This window comes from Salarias fasciatus, chromosome 10 (genome assembly GCF_902148845.1).
Source record: "Salarias fasciatus chromosome 10, fSalaFa1.1, whole genome shotgun sequence".
NCBI classification, from domain to species: domain Eukaryota; kingdom Metazoa; phylum Chordata; class Actinopteri; order Blenniiformes; family Blenniidae; genus Salarias; species Salarias fasciatus.
This window is the reverse complement of record NC_043754.1, coordinates 2,532,040-2,553,537: the sequence shown is the minus strand read 5'-3', so window position 1 is coordinate 2,553,537 and position 21,498 is coordinate 2,532,040. Positions and strand designations below refer to the sequence as shown.

The 21,498-nt window shown below is 48.7% G+C and overlaps 1 protein-coding gene across 2 annotated transcripts in view; it reads right to left on the bottom strand.

Moving 5' to 3' along the window:
• arhgap32b (Rho GTPase activating protein 32b) overlaps positions 1-21,080 on the bottom strand; it is an 86,048-nt gene extending 64,968 nt beyond the window's left edge. For both annotated transcript variants that reach the window (XM_030101701.1, XM_030101702.1), the window contains exon 1: positions 20,854-21,080. The gene's annotated coding sequence lies outside the window, so the exon portion shown is untranslated. The remainder of the gene's footprint in view (positions 1-20,853) is intronic.
• Positions 21,081-21,498: the final 418 nt, after the last annotated feature.

The window sequence follows — 21,498 nt, the reverse complement described above, 5'->3', positions numbered from 1 at the left end:
GTACTAGAAACGCAGCGGCGTTTTCCTCGGCACAGACACCAACTACCAGCTACATAATGCCCCCCCCCCCCCCCCCCCCCACGCACTCTAAAGTGTGAGCAGCTCTTAGCTCCTTCTGCTGCAGAGAGCCACTGAAGACCAGAGCTCAGCCTCCAAACGTCCTGACAGGTTCACGCTCCGCCTGGGATCCGAGTGAACGGGCTTTACTGGAGCCGACCCAGCAGCAGCTGGTGGCTGAACACGACTGGAGGCCAGGGTCATGCTAGCACACACAGCTAAACTACAGATCTGACTTGGGGAGAATTTCCACCAGCGCGCTAAAAACAAAGTGCAGCAGCAGCAGAAACCAGAGAGGTGCTAAAGCAAGAGGACGAAAACAAGCTAGGTCATGTGAGCGCTCTGCAAAATGTTATTTTTACTTGTCCATTCATCTTTCATCAAACTCAAGTCAGCAGCCCATCACGAGGAAAACGGTCACATTCAAACTGAGTGGCAATCTAAAGCTGTTTGTACGGTTTCAAGTAAAGACTTTGAGCGATCCAGCTGTTTGAACAAACACCTTCCAACATCTGGTACCTTTACTAACATTTACTCCACCATCATCTGCATACGTGGAGACACATTTCCTAAAAACAGCAGATACTGATGGGATCGAATGATGGCGATGGGAGAAAGGAGATCAATATTTCCACAATGCTGTTCTCTGTGTGTGTGGCATCTCTAAAACAGACTAGTGGACCGGCATGTCAATTACAACATTTCAAACAGCAGTTATCAAAACGCTACAGTCGGCCTTTCACTTTGTTGAAAAGACAATGGGAAAACAATACTTTTTCCAGCAGATGGTTCCCGTGTACACTGTCTCACACCGACACTTCAAAAATTGGGAAAATGATAAAACAGCTTAAAAAAAAAAAAAAGAAAGAATCTGTTAAATCAGCAAAAATGTTATAAATTACTAAAAACGGTTCTTAAATTTCTAAACTCTATCCGAAGGTTCAGTTTTTGGTAAATGCAGCTAAATTATTTGTGCAAGTTTAAAAGTCAGAAATGTTTGGGTCTCTGCTCTGTCTGTCTACCATTGTCTCGTTGCTATTGTTCTGAATGTGTAATGTCAGAAAACAGGGGAAATGCGCAATAACTGCCTCCTACAGCTCCAGATAATGCTGGATTTAAACGGCCTGTTTATTCGAGAGCCCAAACCCCCACAATTAATGAACGCCTCCGTCGACGGGCTGAAACAAGAGCGCGCTGTGGCAATGAATGAATTATGAGGCCGCTGCTAATTCTTCCTCTGTCATTTGCTTGTGATTGCTCAGCTAATTGTTTCAGCTCTGAAGTGCCTGCTGAGCAGCTTGAGAAGGGTAGGGTGGAGGAGGAGCAGGAGTGCGGACCTCCTCTCAGACCGGACGCTTCGAGGCGAGGCGAGGTCCCCGCCGATGACGCCACCTGCCATCGGCCGTCACTCTCTGGTCCGCTCACGTCGCGTTTAAAACTCGCATGCACTGCAATTAGGCTTACTGGGAGCCCTGCAACAGTGCTCATCTCCTGCCCACTGGATCATCGCTGCGCCCATAATCACAGCGCACAACGCCCCATCGGGTATTACTGCTGTTATGCCACCCACCACACGGCGACCGCCCGGCAAAATCCTGACGTGACGGCGTCCGCAGACCAAAATAGGCGACACACACAAAGCGGGGGCGACCCAATAAGAGGAGGAAGTCCGTACGGCTGCGACTGCGCTCGGTAATCCTGCGAGGACGGCGCCAACGGGGGGTGGTGGTGGAGGAGGGTGGGGGGCGTGGGAGGAAGAGGATCCTCGCAGGCTGCACACGAGGCAGCTGCTCCCACATCTGACGCAGACGTAATCCTCCCGGGCTTTCTGCTGCCGGATGGTGGGCAGTTTCACCAAAAAGGCCAACATGGAAACTCACCTCAGACACCTGGCTCATGACAGGTCTGAATGCATTCAAGAGCAAACAAACAAATCTATATTTACAATATGAAATGATTAGATTGAAGAAAAAATTGGGCCTATCATTGTTTGACTTTCTGTGATCACATGACCTAATTGAACTAATAAATGTTGCCTTGACTGTTAGGTTTTATAAAAAAAGGTAAAATAACATCAAAGACTACAAACATGGACGGTGAAATCCCTCTTTCAGCACTTGGTTCTCAAGCTCTTGGCCGCCGCGCGTCAACGCCAAGGTAGCACTGCAAGATTTCTCTACTAAAACGCCACTTTCAGGCCCGTGAAACGCCGTGCCGTGAGGATGAAGGTGTGGACAGGACCGCAGTCTTCCTCACAGCAACAGGAAAGGTGTCAGAAGGTGATTCAGCACCCACAGCATCTGTGATTAGCATTAGCATCCTCACATCAAGGTTAGCTTCCATTTCTTTGTAAGTAATTCATTGTTAATTCTGTGTTTGTGTGTGTGTGTGTGTGTGTGTGTGTGTGTGTGTGTGTGTGTGTGCGTGTGTTTGTTCTTGTGCAAACAGGCAGTGAAGATTTTCATGTCTGAGAAAGTTTCCCGTTCAGGGAGTGATTCAGGGATCCGTGTTCTAAAAATACCGAGGCAAACAGAGTGAATCATGAGTGGTTAGGGCTCCCTCTGGACCAATCAGGAGCCAGCGCATCACCTTCTCCTGACCCTGCGCGCTCCTGCGGTGGAAAGCAGTGGCTGTGCGGGAGGACGACCAGCACACGGGGTTATCGATCACCATGGAGAGCGGCGCTAAGCTCTGGACACGTGCGGCGTGTTGAGATTCACCTCGTGTGCTGTCATGCCGTCAACGCACACACACACACACACACACACACAGATCTCAACACGCGCCGAGCCGCCCGTAAAAACCTGATGCAGCAGAAAAGCCGTAAAATGGCCAGCCTTGAGCGAAGAGGAGATTAAACATCAGGACCGGGATGTCACTGCATGGTTAACGAGCTCGCCGTCGTCACAGGAGAAAGTTCGCCCACATCCTCCACTCCGCGTCTCTTCAAGTCGAACCGTCTCCCCGCACCAACGCAGAGGCAGGTCACGCTCAGACACGCCACCCGGAGCGGCAGCGGGTTTTAACTTCCTCCTCACATCCGGAGATGATGAGGAATCAGTGCTGATTAGCACAGGAGAGAAACTCAAGCTTTGTCATCAGCCTCCAGCGACCCTGCATGGCTTCTATTTTCTTTTCCTCCAACCTTGTGGTGGATGAGAACAATGCCGGTAACCATGGTAACCGTACACAACGAAGATGCGAGAGGTGAGAGGCGTGTCAGAAGATGCTTCACCGAGCGTCACCGGCGGTCCGAGTGCTTCAGGTGGTCCTACACCCCGACTGAGGTGACCCTAGGAGGTGCGTTCCTGCTGGCTTTGACCCCTGACCTCCACCATCCAGCAACCCCCCCCCGGAAAGAGCCCCCCATACCAACATCTCCAACTGGCTCCTTTAACACCGCCGTCAAACAGCTCGGCTTCTCTCCACGCAAATGTTGCCGCTGAAGGAGCAGGAATTTTCTTCCAACTGCAAACACAAACGTCCCTGACGATTGGTGGGAAGGCCAGAAAATGTTTGTGCACCAGGATATTGACGAGAGGAATCCAATTACGCTCATCCTTTCCTAACGATAGATCCTCCCAGCGCCTCGGAGCTGTATACCTCTGTAAAGCAGCACATCTGACATTAACGACTGTCCAGACTCTCGTAATATCTGTTCAGGAATGCAATAAAGAGTGTACTGGGTGTGGAGAGGAGGCATTTACTACATCCCTCCGATATGCTCCATGAAGCATTTCCACAGAAAAGAATGGACAGACGGGAGAGATTCATGAAGAGAGACGAGATCAGATACTTCTATTGTTAGATGGTTTTCGAATTCGGGCTGGCCGATAAAACGATAAAGGTATATCTTGTAAAGTAACTTTTCCTCATTAGACATGTGAAGCACGGCTGAAACAGTCATGTAATCCAGCGTATCGCACTGCGTTCTGTCCGGTTCGGTCCGTTCCCATCAGCTGGCTGCAGATCTTGCTTGGAGAATCTCGGAGCAGCCAGTGGAGCCGTGTGTCGTCTAAACTGTGCAGCCATCACCAATTTGTACTCGTAGCTTATCAAACAGGCAGTAATGTGTCCGTGACATTCAGCGAGCCGTGGCAGGCGGCCAGGCCGGGATTGAGAGCAGCAGCCTTCTGAGCCTAATACAACTTTATTTATCACTGTGGCGCAGCTGTCATTCACTTTCTGCTCCATGAATGTCACCAGCAGCCTGCTGGCTGCGGCAGGAAGCTGGAGGAACCCTCCCACGTCACCGCGTTGATGCTCCGTGTCTCTCATTAGCTGACATGCGTCTTTGGAGAGACAGATTTTTGACATGTTATTTTTCTAGGCTTTTGTCAAAAAAAGCCAACTTAAATTTAATAAACTTTCATTCAAAAGCAGTGAAACCATAAAGGCACTGTGAGCCATGTAAATCTGGAGCCGCATAAAGGTCTCACTTCCATGACATTTAAAGTACACTCGGTTTATATAAAAGCTTTCACACTCCCCTCCAGGATTCCTGCTTTGTAATGACTCTGCTCAGAAAGTCTATTACTAAAACCTCCAATTCCACAGCAAGCTTTCTCAGAAAAATGTTGTCATTTTCCACTTTTATTGTAGAAAACTCTTTTATCAGCTTTTATCAAATCCATGTGGAGTATATTCAGATACATTTGAGCCATTTCAAAATGTTTGAATTGGATCAAAAGACTGATTGAGGTAGTCCTGGACATCCAGGATGAGATGAAAAGCAGATTACAGCAGTGAAGAACTTCGCTAATGCAGAGCTGAGCATCAACGCGACACTTGACTTCTGCAGCATCGCTTTACGCTAAAGACAAACAACTGCTGCTTTACTTCTACGACTTTTACTGCTGAATGAATCAACTTTCTACCTTCACGAGTAAAAAATCTCAACTGTAGAAACTTGTCGCAGATGAAGACAGATGCTTTCAAGTTTTTGTCTTGACGATTCTAAAAGTTGACGTGAATAATTCGTCTGGCAGTTATTTTTCTCACTGATATGTGACTTATTATATACCTCGTGTTTTCCTTATGCTGGTATCAATTATGTGTTTCTAACCGTTCTGATAAGTTTTGAAAACTATCCTGTTGTCATTCCTGAGCAGCTATCTGAAAAGAAATTCTTAATTTCTCTTATCATTTCTTTCTTTGTCATAGAAATAGAGACTCATACAGTTAACATGTACAAAATGTATTTTGCAGAACTGATTCCTAATTAATTGCTTGATGAGAATCTTCTCCACTGCAGAACACAATATGAACCAACACTAAATGCGTGTTTCAGTGAATTATCCATAGGGTTGGTGAAATACCCACGCTGCACGGCTCGGCATGCCGGTGTTTACCGACTCTTCTGTCAATATTAACGCTCATGAATAATCCTCGTGTACAAAATGAACTCTTCGTAATGAGCTGGTGTTCTACCAGCCCGCTGAGCCTCTTTTTCCACGTCGACGGTTCACACTGACACACGAGCATCTGATGCTGCAGCTCTGTGTTAATCAGTCCAGATGCAGTCCGGATTAGGCTCCTTAAAGAAACAAACTGCGGCGCTGCGCCGCAGACCGGAGTCTGAGAGTCAATAACCACAACGCCAGCGTGGGTCCGAGAGTGATTCAGCCGAAAGGATGAACGGACTTCACACTGAAGACACCATCGAGTAGATGATGATGGATAAACCCAGATTACCGCGGCGTGAATTACCTCATAAGTAGCTTGAGCGACGTACAACAGGATTTAATCCATGACGGAGCAGCTGGAGTGAGTCTCAGCTTAAGTGAAACTAACATTCAGATCAGCCTTGGATAATGTGACCGACGACAACCGCTCGCACTGCAGAGCCAGCAGGAAACCAGGACACTTCAATGTGTGTGGGTTGAGGAAAGCCTGGAACTGAACCATCAGTCTTCAACCGTCCATCATCTGGCGGCGGTTTGGGTTCAAGAACAACAGAGCTGTGCCAAACAGCGTCGCCGCAAAAGGTAGCAGTACGATTCATTTATATCGTCACTTGAAAATCCACGAAGTAGAAAATAAGCATAAATAATTCCACCATCAGTTCGTCAACCTTTCTGAAACTGCGGCTTCATTTCAGCGGGATCTGTGTTCAGTTAGTGGAAAGTTTTGCAGCCATTAACAGAACTACATTGTTCACAGTCACACCTCCAGGTTCACATAAGTGCTGCTTCATGAATGATTCCAGTCAGGCTCTTCATCAGAGCGGCTCTGCAGGATCAGCATGTAACACGGCGGAGTGTTAGCCTGCTAACAGCTCCTCCTTTAAGTCTCACAGTGTGTGTGTGAGTGTGTGAGTCATGTTGCCTTATCCACATCCAGCTTATATCATTTTAAAGAAGACGTTTCCGCTTTGATTTATTCCTCCTGGTTCAAAAGCGTTTTCCCAGACGGTCCACCTTATCCTCGCCTTGACATTTCCACTGGATGGCTGTGATGTGTTTCCTGCTTAATGAAGCTGGAGTCCCTCGAATTGTGTCAAAGGTCTGTTCTGTGGGAACAAACCTGAAAGAGCGGCGCTGCACAGGCGAGGCGTTCTTCGGGGGGGGGGGGCTGTCTTCTTAAAGGGTACAGTCTGACACGCAGGTGGCGGGAAGCGCACCCATGTTTGGCATCTCTTATCGTGCAAAACACGGAACAAATGCGTCCGCGCCGCTCTCGCCGCTAAAGCGGCGGCACTACAGCGGGAAGCGGCGCTGCCTGCTGATGAGAGAGAAAACTGCTCTGAAAGGTCGCTCAGCAAAAACTCAAAGGTCACGGTTTGATCCCCGGGAGAGAGCCATCTGGCCTGTCCAAGTGTCCTTGAGCAGCTCCTCCTTCAACATCGCACACACACACAAACGCACACTCTCACACACACTCAGGGCTGACTGCTTTTCTGCTTTCGGTCTTGTGATTGAGCAGTTCTACTGTTCCTGACACATCAGTCACGAGGAAGCTGAGAGTGTGACCTGCTGCTGAACTATTCCTGTGCAGATGAGTCTATTAGCGGCGGGAATTATTTACCAAAACAACGTCGCTGCTCTGCCCGACGCAAAGCCTCCATGTTTGTTTAGGAAGCCCCGTTTAATACGCCAGCATGTGGCAGGCTCTCGGGGGACGAAGAGGAGGATTTGATGAAGCCGACTGCATTTAGGTTAGCATCAGGAAGGCTAATCTCAGCGGCAGCTGAAGGAGCGAGGCTGCCAGAGAGAAAACCCGTCGGGCTGCGGCGTTCAGGAGCATCCCGTCATCTGGATCTCAGGACGCGGCTCCCGGAAATTAACAACACAAACTTTCGCCGGTCAGACGGTTTCACGGAGAAAACCTTCGCCCCCGGCGAGTCTGGCCTCATCTGAGAAACAGCCACATGATTATTAGACACACACTTGCACCGCTGTGTGATTCATTAAAGCAGAATGCTGCGCTGGACCCACCCACTGAAGAGAGCAGTGGGACGCTCCTTTTCTCTGAGCTCTGAGTGATTGCGGCGGCCTGGCGGGAGAGGAGAGGAGCGAGAGAACGTATCCTGGTGACGAGCGGCCGACGACGACCTTGGAGCTGATTTAGACGCTCCGGAGTGAAGCCTGGGTAATATAACTTGTTCTGATAATTAGCAGGCGAAAATCTGATAAGGCGCCCACTCACAACAGCGGCGCGCCGCCGGGATGAGCGCGCTCAGTGAATTACCGCAGAAGATAATGCAGCCAAATGTGCGATGTGGATCTAAATTAGGCAGGTGAAAAATGAGCAGCAGAAACACAACTCAGTGCTGCTGTAATGACGAAACTATAACCACATTAATGGAGCGGCGGCGCTCGAACCGTCAGCAGAAGCTCCAGTGGAGGAAGGAGACCGGCGACGGATTTACACGGCCTCGTTCAGGAGGGACAACACAAAGAAAAGAAAGAGTGGCGGAAAATGTGCTGACAGCCTGAGATCACCAGCTGACACAGGTGCTTCACCCAGCAGAGGAGCCTGGTCAGGCTGTTTACTGTCAACGGCGTCAGGACGCCACCAAACAAGCTGCTCGCACGCAAATCAGCACGGGAGGGAAGAGTGACGGACAGAGGTCACAGCTGAGCAGCAGCAGAGTCACTTTCAGCCAAATCATCAATAGAACGCATTGATTTCATGCAGAAGTTCAAGAAATTCTAAGTTCGGCTCCACTTCCAACTGGACAATATCAAAATGCATTAAAATATGTTTTCTTGGGAGGTAAAAATAATCTTCAATCACATTTTTCTTATTAGACATGTTCTTTTTCAGTGGAATAACATGAATTCTTTTAAAGTCACGAATTATCCTGTAAGGTGACGTAAAGTAAACTAAATTTAAATGAAGATAAAAATAAATACTAATACAAAAAAGTTCGAACGACGATAGGAATTGGCCATCATCAATTAATCCCAGACAGACTATGGAAAAGATGCCAGATTGATTTCTACAGAGATTAATTCAGTGAACGACGTCCCTGCAGGCCAGGCGCCGGAGAGACGCACAACATTTTACAAAATTACCTTTGTTGCAACATCATTAAGCATTGCTGATTATCATGGCTTTTATTATTGTGGAGCTTTATTGTGCATTCATCCAGTCACACGAGGGGAAAATCACCTTGAAAAACAACTTTTTTGTGCCAAGACAGCTCGACCCCGACATGTCTGGATTCGTTTGGTATTGAAGAACGGGAGGTTCTTCCTCTCTGGAGGCTAAAACTGATAATGGATGCGCAAGGTTGAGTCACTTTGGAGAAATCAGAAACAGCCTCAAACCTGTAAACCGACCGCAGTGACGGAAAAGGTTTCTGCGTCACGCAGAACCTTTTCTCTTCCCTCGAGCTGCTCTCGATGTCCAGATAAACTCCACGCCGTGACGAGAGTCAGACCGAGCAGACGGTTTCATCGGCGGCATGACTCCATGAATATTCACCGCAAAGAGAGTAATTAATGAAGAGGGAACTCGGCGCCCGCTGAGCACGAGACTACGGTAATTCGCAGATGACTCGGAGCGCCCGCTCAAGGTTGGACGCCTCGTGGAGAGCGATGGTAGCAGGACAGAAATAGTAGAATAGTGAAAGCACCGGCGCCGAGTTTGAGTTTTTGTCCGCTCCATGTTTCACTGCCGGCCACGAATATGGCTGCAGTGAGAGGAAGGAGTGAGGATTTCCTGCTGTGGAATAATTTGCTGGTGAAGAGGCCGGCCCGGACGGCGGGGTTAAGGAGAGAGGGCAGGAGAGGGCAGAGCGGCGCCCTGTCACCGCTCCATGCTGACTCACCACCGCAAACACTAATGAAGAAGTGATTTATCAGGAACCCTCGCGCATAAATCTCCCGGAACGCTGCGCTGGAAATGCTGCGGAGGGTTCAGCCAAAACTAATCCTCCGTCCAAACCTCCGCGTCTCTCCTGTCAATTATCTCCAGCAGCATTCTGCAACAAAACACAGGCGGCCGAGCACAAACGGCGAGGCGTTCTGATTGGACGCAGCCGCCTCGCACGCCTCGTCTTCATTACCCTTCCGTCCTGCTCTGATTAATGAGGCCGGCTCCGACCGGAGCAACACTGCCCGTCAGGTCGTGCTGCCACGGATCAAACCATCAAGCTTCCCTCTTCCACGTGGCGCTCCAGCCCATTAGTCCCGGACGGTTCGTTATGTATGCAAAGGAAAGCAGGAACAGCGAAGGCCGGAAAAATGAACACGACACGGACAGGCCCTCATTTGCAGGTCATTTGTTGGGACTCGAAAACCTTCCGCTGCTTTGAAGGTTCTGCTTGGATGAATCAACAACAAACTGAGTAATTCAGTCATTAAACTGCTGTTTAAAAATGATTGAAAATGTTGAAAAATGCTCTTTAGTTTCCAGTGTGCCACAGCTCTGAAACACTGAAGAGCATGATTCAGTTAAAATACTTGGAAATGTGTTTTTGAATCTTTATTCGGAAGCAAATCAACATAAAATGAGATCGCCTTGCTTATGAGCCCAACAGCTGGAGCAGCTTTCACCATTACCTTGTGGAGTAACGGCTGCTCAGATGGCGGCTTAAATATCAGCCAGAATCTAACTTCATCAACTTTGTGACTCTTAATAAATTTCATTCAGAGCTGTGTGTTGGTGAAATAACTGCAGCTTTAAGACATCTATCTGCATCGGAGTAACGCCAGATTTTAATGAATGCACTTTTAGGTGGGTTTGAAGGACGAGGGCCATTAATCGTGTCTCTTACATTTTTTTTTTTTTCGCCTGCATGAATAATTCATGCGAGTGCTGACTGAGGCCACCTACAGCTGGGACTGTTAGAGCAGGGCAGAAAGTGCTGCCACCAAGATTTAGAGCTCTTCTTTGTCGGACGGACAGACGGGGAAAGCTCCAGAGGAGCTTGAAAGGCACAAACAATGTGCTCCCTCTGGACGTTCAGCGGACCAGCAACAGCAGCGCTTTCACATGAGACCAGGCCGGAAAACCAACAAGAGTCATGATGTCGGGGGAGGGGGGGGCTTGGTCTGTGGAGGAAACACAGGTATGAGCTGCCCGAGCTGATTACTGAAGCTCCTGAGAGATTCACTGGAAACAGCTGCTCCCGTCAGAAAGGCCGCTTCTCGTGGGAAAACCGCCACACAGCTGGATTTAGCCAGCTGCAGGAGTGTATGTGGAGGCCTCTAGTGGCCGGAGGAGTTACTGCATCTGTGGCTGACAGGAAATGTACCTGACACTGTGGCTTCGGAGTGTGTGGACGCGTGTGAGGCAAGGCGGCGTCTCGGTGACAGAAACTCTGCAGCTCCTCCTCCGTTTGGCTCACGTGAAAACAGCCCAGGACGACACTGACTCGGCAGACAGGCACTGACCTCAATTCACTGCGTCGTGCATATTCATGAGGCAATTTGGAGCTTTGCAGGAATCGGGCCGTGACGAGGCAGTCTGCTGTGTCTCCGTCAGCGACACCGTGCCCCTGCGTAGGTGGAGGTTTAAACAATGCAGCACATATTCACTGAAACCACAGATCCGTCCGTCTCCTGCAGCGCGACGGGGCAGCGGCGGCGGGAGACGATGCCCACTGGGCTGGAGGCGGGGTTATCACTCCATGCTCCGCCACAGGTACATGCGGTGGAGAGAGCACAGCTCTGGATCAATGTCCAGCTGTTGCCCGCCACAGCCGGCCAATCGGCTGCGAGCCACATAAACAAACTGGAGACAGAAATCGATGGATGATGCAGCCCTCACAATTCTTGGCCTCCTTATGCTCGTCACCTGATGCCTCGGCCTCCGGAGACCTGGAAGTGAGCCGGGTGACCTTGTTAACGCCGCTCACCTTCGCAGGACGAACACAGGGTCCGTCTGCTGGCGGGGGTGGGGGGGGGGGGATTGGAGGAGCGTGAAACACGAGCAGAGTTTTCTGTCTGCTCAGTTATTAAGGCTTAAAGACACCGTCACAGATACCACTGCTGCATGCTTCGATATGAAGAAAAAGCAATATCTGGTGTTTGTGGCAGAATCACACGCAGTCCTCATGGATTTCTCATGTTCCCACAAAACATCTGACACCCATGTAATGAGATCATATCTGTTCTGAGAGGAAACTCTGAGCTCGGATAACTTGTAGATGAAAGAATGAAATGCCGCCTCGTATCGACCGCACTCCAGCTGCACGTCAGAAACTTCTCAGCCTTTTGTCCTTCAAGCTGCTCCGGCCACATCTTAGAGTTACTTTGCAAACAAACATGATTTGTTCGATGAAGCCCAGCAGAGGACAGGAGGAGAGGTTTTCATTTTACAGCTGGGGAAATACATTATCAGACGGGAGCATGCCCGGAATGCAAAACTCCACCTCAGTGCTCAGACCTGCTCTGTCACACAAACAAACTCCGAACTCCAGCCTCAAAACACGATTCAGAAGACGACAGCAGCCCGAGGAGCAATCAGACTCTATTCAAACAGCGTCCACTGCAGCGCCGGAGCGGTTTCTGCCTCCAGTAAAACCGTTTTAACACCTCTGGAAAGGAAAGGGAAGGAAGAATGAGTCTGACGTCAGAAAAGATCTGAACGAGCAGGGGAAGATGTGACGAGCGAGGCGGACTGTTTACGGCACACTGTCCTGTGAAGAGGTTTTCTTCAAAAGGGCTCAAGGTCTAGAGCACAAAAGACGACTCCTGGTTTCAGCTAATTCACAGCTCCGCATGCGTCACACTAAAACAGAACACGACAAAGAGTCGGTGGAAACAGGCTGTGCAGCCTCACTGGCCTTAAAACAGAAACATGAACCATAACCTCAGTTTCTACAGGATCCAGTACGTTTCCTTCCTGACGGTCCAGCCTCTGCAGCTCATCTGGATTCGTAACGACTCCTTTTTAAAAACTGTTTCCACACTTTTCTAGAGACATGAAGAGGAGACAGGCTGTGTTCATAAACTATTGTGAGTTTAATGTTGTGAAAAGAGCGCGGTCTGCCGGTACAGATGGCGGCCGGGGTTTTTATGGTGACTTACTTGCTGATCCACAGACAACAGACTGAATCATCAATGTCATCTTAACGCTCGTGAATCAGCTGCTCCTGTTTCCTGCCTGGGGAAAACATCTTAGACTTTATTGTAATTCTTGTCATTTGCTGCTGGTTTCTCTTTCTATTTCTGTTGAAGGATGTCTATATTGTTAATTACTGGAAGCCTGTTTGGACTGGTCAGCAACTTCTATGATAAAGACACATTTTTACCAAATTTCTACCAAATAAAGTTCCTTTTAACTGCAAACGCTGTCCAACTTTTTCCACAGTGACTAGCCTAAAGTTTTACTGTATTCATCATCAGTTCTTCAGCAGTTTTGGCCTTTTTTAATTTTGGGCTGCTCTGTGACACTTTGTCAACTAAAGTACACATCGCTTCCCAAACTACTTTTATCTCAGAGCCACGTCTGTCTCCTCAAAGCAGGAGATAAAAGCAACATCAGAAACGATTCGTTTCCAGGCGAATCTGTGAGGGCTGAAGAGCTGCAGGCGGCTCAGGAGCCACGGGTTGCAGACCCCTGCCTGAAGCCGACACCGCGCCTCAAAGTGAACCTGAACTTCACCGCAGACGGGTTCAGAGCGGAGCCACGGACTGGAGAACACTGCCGGAGCCAAACATGCACAGAGGTCCACACAGGGAGAGAAGAGAAAAGCAAACGTTTTAGACTTTTAAACAGCCTCTTCTCTTTCATCTGTCAGCACTGGGTTCAAACTGAAAGCTGCTGCACGGCAGACACACCTGAAGCCCTGCTGCGAGCTGAGGGTGAGGAGGGTGAGGAGGGTGTGGCTGTTTCAGACAGAGAGGGAGACCCACTGAGAAGGAGGAGGGTTCTTCTCTAAAGGCTGTCAGAACTACAGAGGTGCCCTTAACCTCGAGTTGCAGCCAAAACTTCAGCTCCCTGCGGCTGCTGTGCACGAGGACGGTCCGGGAGTCTGCAAACGAGGGGACGAAGTCAACGCACTGCAGCTGACAAGCTGCTGTCTGCAACCTGTGCCCCCCCCCCCCCCCCACAATCATCAGCTAATCTCAAAGAGACTCTGAAATGTTTTCTAGCTTGAGGTTACAAACGTGACATTTCAATAAAAGAACGGCTCGATAGTGTGTCAACTGAAATGTGAACTTCACGCTACGCTTCACTTCAACTCAGGAATGTGTCGAGGTTTCAATTAAACCAGAATTGAAAGCTTCAAACTTTATGAAAACAGTCATTTAACTTTCATCGCGAACAATGCTGCTTCATCTGAATGTTTGATCTGTGTAAAAAATACAGCAAAGCCAGCTGAAACGGATAAAAACTGAACGAAAACTACTGAAAACTGCTAAAAGATCAGCTGAAAAGATCAAACTGCTGAAACTGCTACAACAGCAAGAAACCATCCAAAACAAGTGATACAGAAGAGGACAGCTGAAAATCATTCAAAACATCTTCGTCAGCTTAAAAATGCTTAAAAAATTATTAAAAACAAGAATGAGATGACAGCTGCTAAAAGCAAACCTCAATGTTCCTGAATGTGACGACAACCTGCAGCACCACACTCATTTTATGAGGTGGAAAGAGGGAAAGAGCATCTCTTTCCAAATTTTCAGAATGACAAATCACACACTCTTTTGTTATTTGGATGGTCAGTGGATTCAGGAACCGTTTACCAACGAAACAGCCCCACAGCGCTGCTGCTGCTGCACATGTGAACCTCCACACTGCAGCTACAGCTGGAATGAAAACTCAGGATCTGTTTTGCTGTCCTCAAAAAAACATGCAACAGCTCCACAAAAATACAGAAACAGCTGATAAATGATAGAAGTTTTTCCTAGACAGGTGGCAGCACGCCATCAAAACAAGTCAATGGTTCGTCTTGAAAACTTCTCCGAAAAAGATAAAAAGCTAAGTTCATAAGAACAAACTCAAGGCTTTGTGAATTTAACCGAACTATTATGAGCTGTGAGCAGAAAACCACATTCCCAAACCCTCACTATCGACCGGATCGTACATCCACTGGTTACCTGGAAAAGATTTCTTCCGAATACCTCTGGAGAAATAAGGAATCAGGGCATTCTGGAAGGTAAAGCACGGCATCCCATCAGGCTTTGAGCTGGTACAATTACAAGACTTCAGGAGACTGAGTGTTCTGAGCTGCTTTGTAACATCGGAGGCGATCGATCCTGAGTGAAAACAGGAGGAAGACTCAGAACAAAGAGTCCGTTATGGACAGAAAGCTAAAAGCTACACGCTGTTAAAGGAAAGCGGGTTTCAGCTCAGCCTGTCACAACAGCTTGAAATATTCCACTCCTGGTGAAATATTTGCCAAACGGGAGGAAGTGGAGCTCATTTTGTGGCCCATTTCAACTATTGACGGGTGTCTGGAAAAGGTGAGGCTGACCTTAATGCACCCAGACACCATGACACCCATCAACCTAATTCCAGGACGGCGCCGGGGACGTGGAGAGCGGCTGTTCAATGAAGCGACCTGCGAGACATCTCCGCTGTAGGGCCTTGGGTGTCTGCCCCCCTCGCCACCCCCATTAGGACCCTGCAGGGTTCGGAGGCGGTGGACAGTGAAGGAAGGGCTCCTTCTCTACGTTTCCCCACAATATCTTCAACCAAGCGAGGAGTTTAAAGTTTAACCAGGCTTATCTGGACCCTTCACCACCAGAAGAGCCGGTTCTGCCGCTTCACGCCCGACACAAGTCTTCTGGAGACACAAACTCTCAAAATGAAGGAAACACGGGACGGGACGACGGAAGACAGACCAAATCACCGCTCGTCCCAGACAGGACGGGACAGATGGACCCCCCCAGCAGCGGGACACCCAGCAGCGGGACCCCGCCAGGGAAAAGACGGCTATTCAGCACCGGCACGTTCGGAGCAGTTGTGGCCGTGTCTGCAGGCTCGGGGGTGTTGGGTGTCACACCGCGGGGAGGGGGAGGGGGACATGTGACAAAGGTCAAAGGTCAGCGGCTGGGCATGAACCCACAGCCGCTTTTTTAACAAGCCTGTTAATTATTGACAGTGGGGCCCTTAAAGGTGAACCTGTGCTGGAGTGGAAGCGTGGACACCTGCCTGACCCCATCAGCACACAACGCTTCACTCTGATCACACACACACACACACACACACACACACACACACACACACACACATTTTTGTTGTCTAAATGCAGACAAATAAAACACCCTAACGAAAAACATTGCAAAGTAAGATTTCTGTCACAAATACAGAAGATAACTGGAATTTCCATCACCGACAGCAACATGATGTGACTGAACAGACGGGCTTCCTGAGTCAGCACACTCCGGCTCTACTTCCTTCATGAAATCCTAAACATGATGCAGAGATCACGACGAGATCAGGAGGATTAATTCCTCTTTACACACTAAAATTAGCTGAATGATAATGAAAAGGTTTTTTTTGCTCTGCTGCAGAGTAAATCAGTGAACAACCGGTTTCTTTGTTCATGTTAGAATAAGCTTCATTTTCCTGCAGACATGCTTTATTTAAATCCATTGTCGAGTGCATTTCTCTGAAGTTAATCACGACGACCTTGAGCTGCCGTGCACTCTCACTTTGTTTTACCACAACTTTCCACATTTTGCTCCCCGACTGATTCACGCTGCTCGAAAACCAGCTGGCTGTTTTCGCTGGGTGTGCTACTTTCACAAACTCAGCTTCCTCTTCTTAAGAACCCTCAACAAATTCTTCCCAGGCTGAACAATCGATCTAATAAAGGTGTCTTATCTTACATAATTCACGTTTTGATTTATTCGTCTCCTTTAGTGAGGGTTTTCTTTTTCCCCTTTGGCTGTTCTTTGCTAGCATGACCAGCTTCCCCCTTCCAGGACCGATAAAGATTGAAAATAAGAAACGAAGCGGAGGAATCACGTATTTTGTTGTCGCCGCACGAGCTCCGAGAACAGCAGCAGGACAGAGAGGAGGTAAACTGCTGACAGAAAACATGAGACGCTGTGGAGGCGCTGACGGCTTCCACCGCGCTCCTGTGCTGCGGGGAAGACGGCGAGCTGAAACTCTCACACGGCTTTCATGCGACTTGCTGCCAGAGGAGTCCTGAATGGCCGGGATCTCATTCTGCTCGGCCGGGCCATTGTGGAAACACCCTGGCAACTCGCTCACCAGCGCCTGCGTGTCAATGCCGGGATTGTTTACGGGGGAATGGAATCTCCTCTGGGAATGTCACGGCATCCTCGCAGCGCGGCGGGGACGGCCCGCCCGGGACTTCACGCTCCCGGGACGCATTGTGCATCCTCAACGGACACACGGGGAGGAGGTAACAAAGGCGGCGCGGCCCCGCCGCCACAGTGCGTCAGTGTGGAGGGCTGGGGGTCGCAGGTCACGTCTGGCTCGGTGCGTGGACAAACAAGGAGACCTTTGAGAGCGAAGGAGGTTTCATGTACATAACAAGACGACAAAAGGAGGCGGCCGGTTGCATAACGGGAGAACGAGGACAGTCGGGCCGCTCGCCGCTTTCAGTTTGCTTTGATTTGAGCTGAATTCATGATCGTATCTCCAAACAGAAAGACCCGTCTGGAGGATGACGGCTTTACGCAGACGGGCGCCTTGCCATTTCTATTTCTGATAAAGTTGACACTCGCTCCTGCTTCTTTTTCTCGACACAAGGTCTGACAACATGCAGCACAAACGCTAATATTACAGTTATGTGTGTATTTATAAGCAGCGTACTACAGCTGTGGATCTTACACTTTATTCTTATTCAAATCTCATTCCTGTCTTTGATATTCAATTTCTTAATTAACATTTTAATGAAATGTGGCCTTTAATTGCTCCACGATGCAGACGTCCTGTGACGAAGCGTTTCAGACATTCATGGCCCAGAAAGGAAAACCACTTCAACTTCTGCTTATATAAACTCGGCTGTATTACCTATTGGAGCGCGATCAATGTTTCATTTGAAAGCCAGTGACATCCAGCAGCAGCATTATGCTGATAAAATCACACATTCCCACCACTCAGGCCGTGACTCAGCAGTAGTTGCAAGTCATCGAGCAGAGCTGGCAGCTGTCCAGATGTCCTGAAGCCCCCTCGTACACTCCACATCAACTCTGTCTGCATCATCTGATAAATGGAAAGAAATTTACTGTACTGATAGAAAAACTCACGAGTCGGCACTTTTCAAATGGGGCTGTTTAAAGGATTTTCCAAGGGGGAATATACTTCCTCCTTAACGAAATGGTTTGAGATGATTTTGCTGACGTTGCTATTGGTCCCTGCTGCAGTTAAGACAGCAGACGCTCCGTTTATGCTGCACTCAGATGGTCCGGAAGTGTTTATGCTTCACTGTGAGCCACGGAACGACGTGCTGTATTGGTGTGAAGTACAGGCACACACGCAGCGATGTACATCACAAAAAAATGGCCTCGCCTTGCGGTGAAGAACCGGCGTGCCCCGTCCCGAAGCGGTGATCAGCTGATCAATGGCCTCCACGTCTCAATCTGACTGACACCTGCTGGACATGAACGCTGCTCTGTCTCGAGCCAGACGGGCCGAGGCGCTGTCTAAATAATCCCAAATGTGTTCAGTCAATGAGTTATTTACAGCGTCTAGTCTTTCATATTATTTGGCTGTAAAGATTCTCCTCAGCTTGAACAAAATCAACAAAAGAACAATAAAAATTAATCTTCACAGCTGCAAACGCTGGATGATCCTGTCTGAAATTCCAAAATAAAAGCCTCAGAGCCCTCCGTGCACGGAGCGAATCTGAGCCTGCGACCCTAAAATACCCACAATTCAGCTGTGGAAAAAGGGGGCGTGTGTCTTGACCTTCGTGTCTTGAGCTTTCAGGGGTGGACACACGCACGCACACACACACACACACACACAAACAGGCTGGTGGAACCAAGCCGGCGTGATCCGCTTCAGAGCCGAAATATCAGATTTCAAGGAAAGGATCACATTTCTACCCACTGCCAGAGAACAGGTTTGTCCGGCGCACACTGCTCCTGCTGTAAGCTGCCAAAACAACAGACATTTACAGACACGCAGTATTAGTACAACGGTGTTTCTACTCCTATACCCCACAAGGTCAACAAGACAACACGTACGCTGTGTCATTAAAGAATTTATGTAAAATCTCTCCACTGGAGCCATGCACACCAACACCCGGGTATGAAACTGCCGCTCGCTGTGCCGCTGAGCCTCAGGGGGACCATTTACCTGGAGACGGTGTGATCCTGCCCAGTCTGACGGCGGAACGCAGCTCTTCATCAACATGTGTAAACTTATGAAGGTAAACACCAGCTTCAATTAATGAGTATCAACCTTAAACAGACAGCCTGCACTCAAAACATCAATATTTCCACCAGCTCCTCTGCCTCTCGGCTCATTGATGCTTTCGCCTTTATGTCATCTGGTGCCGAGAAATTAGAAGACAAATCGATGTGAATCAGAGCAACGGCTTCAGAGAACAACTCAAGCACAAACATGCTGGGAATGTTAATGGGACCAAAACCGATGTGGATACATGCAGTCGGTGTTTGATGCATACACACAGAGACATGTGGGAGAGGGAGAGAAAAAAAAAAAAAAAAAACGTGGCCCCCCCTGCCCTGCGCTGAACCGTGACCCCGACAGAAAACCTGTAACGAAGCGTGGCTTGTAAACCACTCCGCTGCGATCACGGCTCAGGCGGGACTGTGTTTCAGAGGCCAGTAGCAACGGCTAATTAATCACTCTGACCGGGAAACGTGGCACGGGGGAGATGATTAGACGACTCTCGGTCACTGCATGCTCCGGAGTGCCCTTCGGCAAGGCATTCGACTCCGGAACAGAGCACTCCACAGCCCCTCTTTGGTGTGCACACCCCTGCATGTCAGCAGTTGGTTAGCCCAGTTAAACTAGGATTAAAGGCTCCCATGCATGTCTGATGAGAGCGTAATCTGATCGAGGGAGGGAAGCATCAGAGAGCCATACGAACCGTGGATCAGATGCCCTGCCAGAGAGGGAGGGAGCTTTCACATGCTCCCCGGCGGACCACTCCTCATTTACCATTCAAACTTTGAAATGGAATCGCTTCAAAAAGGGACGGCCGGAATAGAAAAATAGAGTTTATAAGAACATTTTATACATTTGACTGAAGATGGCTCAAGAGTACAACATTTAATAATGTTTAGACTGCAAGTTAAGAGAATTATGGATATAACATTAGGAAGAAAATAGATTTTTTTTTTTCCTCCCCAAAATTGCCACAAAAAAAATCTCTTATCCTTGAAAGCAATAATTACTGCAATATTTTCTGTCCTATTCCATTCTCCTGCAGGCTTGAAAGCTGATTTTTCAGACTGTCGATTGTTGCTTTTATCAACATTCTTTATGGTCAGATATGACAAACAACATATTCTGAAACTTCTCAGGCGAATACATAAAAACTCTATCAATGCTGTATGTCTACAGATTTACATTAAAAGCCACTAGAGATTTCTCGCCATCTGCACTCTACTCAAAACACCGAATGCAATAAATGAAAACATCTACCAAGACAGGGGAGCCGCTGAGATTCCCTGTAGATCCATAACCTCAAACATGGGACTGCAGCTGTCTCAATACATCTTTTACTGTGTAATATCTGCACAGGTGCTTTCAGTTTGGAATCCCGCCCTCTGTAATCTGATTGGCCAGCCCACTTGCCCCTAAATTGTGATTGGTTTAACAGATGCCAATCACTGTGTGATTCCACTTAATATTGATAAATATTTAAAACATTATATTGCACACTGTACATGGCACTTCAGTACCATTTAAAAATCGAATTAGATGTTCAATATTGATAATAAATTAATGAAATGGATGTGACTACGAAATATTTTTAGGATAAAAAATGTATGCTGAATATTCTTTTTAAAAATCCGAAAAAAAATGTTTCCGTCTCATCAACATCAAGTGTCAAATACAGCAAAACAGTTTAATGGGGACTCCAACTTAAAATGTTTTACAGCCGAAAGATTTCAAACGCATAAACAATGAAAAGCTACAGTCATAAAACACACACTGGAACAGCAGCGCAGGTTTTAATCACAGAGCAGGAAAAAATGTCCAGTTTCTGAGTGGAATTCTGCCTGCAAACCTCTCACAACACGACCGAGACTGAACAATTTCACACACACGCTCCGACCAGCAGGACGGACACACACACACACACACACACACACACACACACACACACACACACACACACACACACACACACACACACACACACGTGTTTCTACACCATTTACTGGCAAAGTGATGCGAAAGCGGCGCAGCCACCTAGCATGGGTGTGCTAAGAGTACCTGGGGGGAGCGCGGCCGGGGGTGGGCCGGGGGGCTGCGGCCGCTGACCGGCTGTCTGGCTGGCTGGGATGAGCTTTAGCTCTCGCTGTCTCCGTCTGGCGCCTGGCGGCTGCTCGATCCCCGTCTCATCACAGCTTTCACCCGGCTCACTCACACCGGGCACGGAGAAGTACGGAGAGCGGGAGTCCGGCGCCGCTCCGGGGCGAAGGGAAAGCGCGCGACCGGCAGAGTCGGGGTTCACCCACCCCGAACACACAAAAAAAAAAAACAGGGCTCCCCCGGGACAGCACGCAGCCCGGGCAGCGCTTTCACTCTGTCGCTCCGCTCCGTCGGGGGGAGAAGATAAACACCCCCGCCTTCCCACAAATATCCACACTGTTTCGGAACACAGGTCGGACCGTATTGGTGTTTTCCCGAAGTCTCTGGACGGTACTCGCAGACTGGAACTTGTTTGGAGCTCGGGAACCGAGGCTGAGCTCCGAGTGTGTCCGAGCGGAGTGAGCTCCGAGTGGATCCGGAGAGCGGCGCGGCGGCAGCGATAGCCGCGCTGCATTCACGGACTCACGGAAATCCAGGAGGCTGTGACCTCAAAACGAGACCAAACGGCGCAAAGGAAAAAAGGAATGTCATATAATATTCCACTAA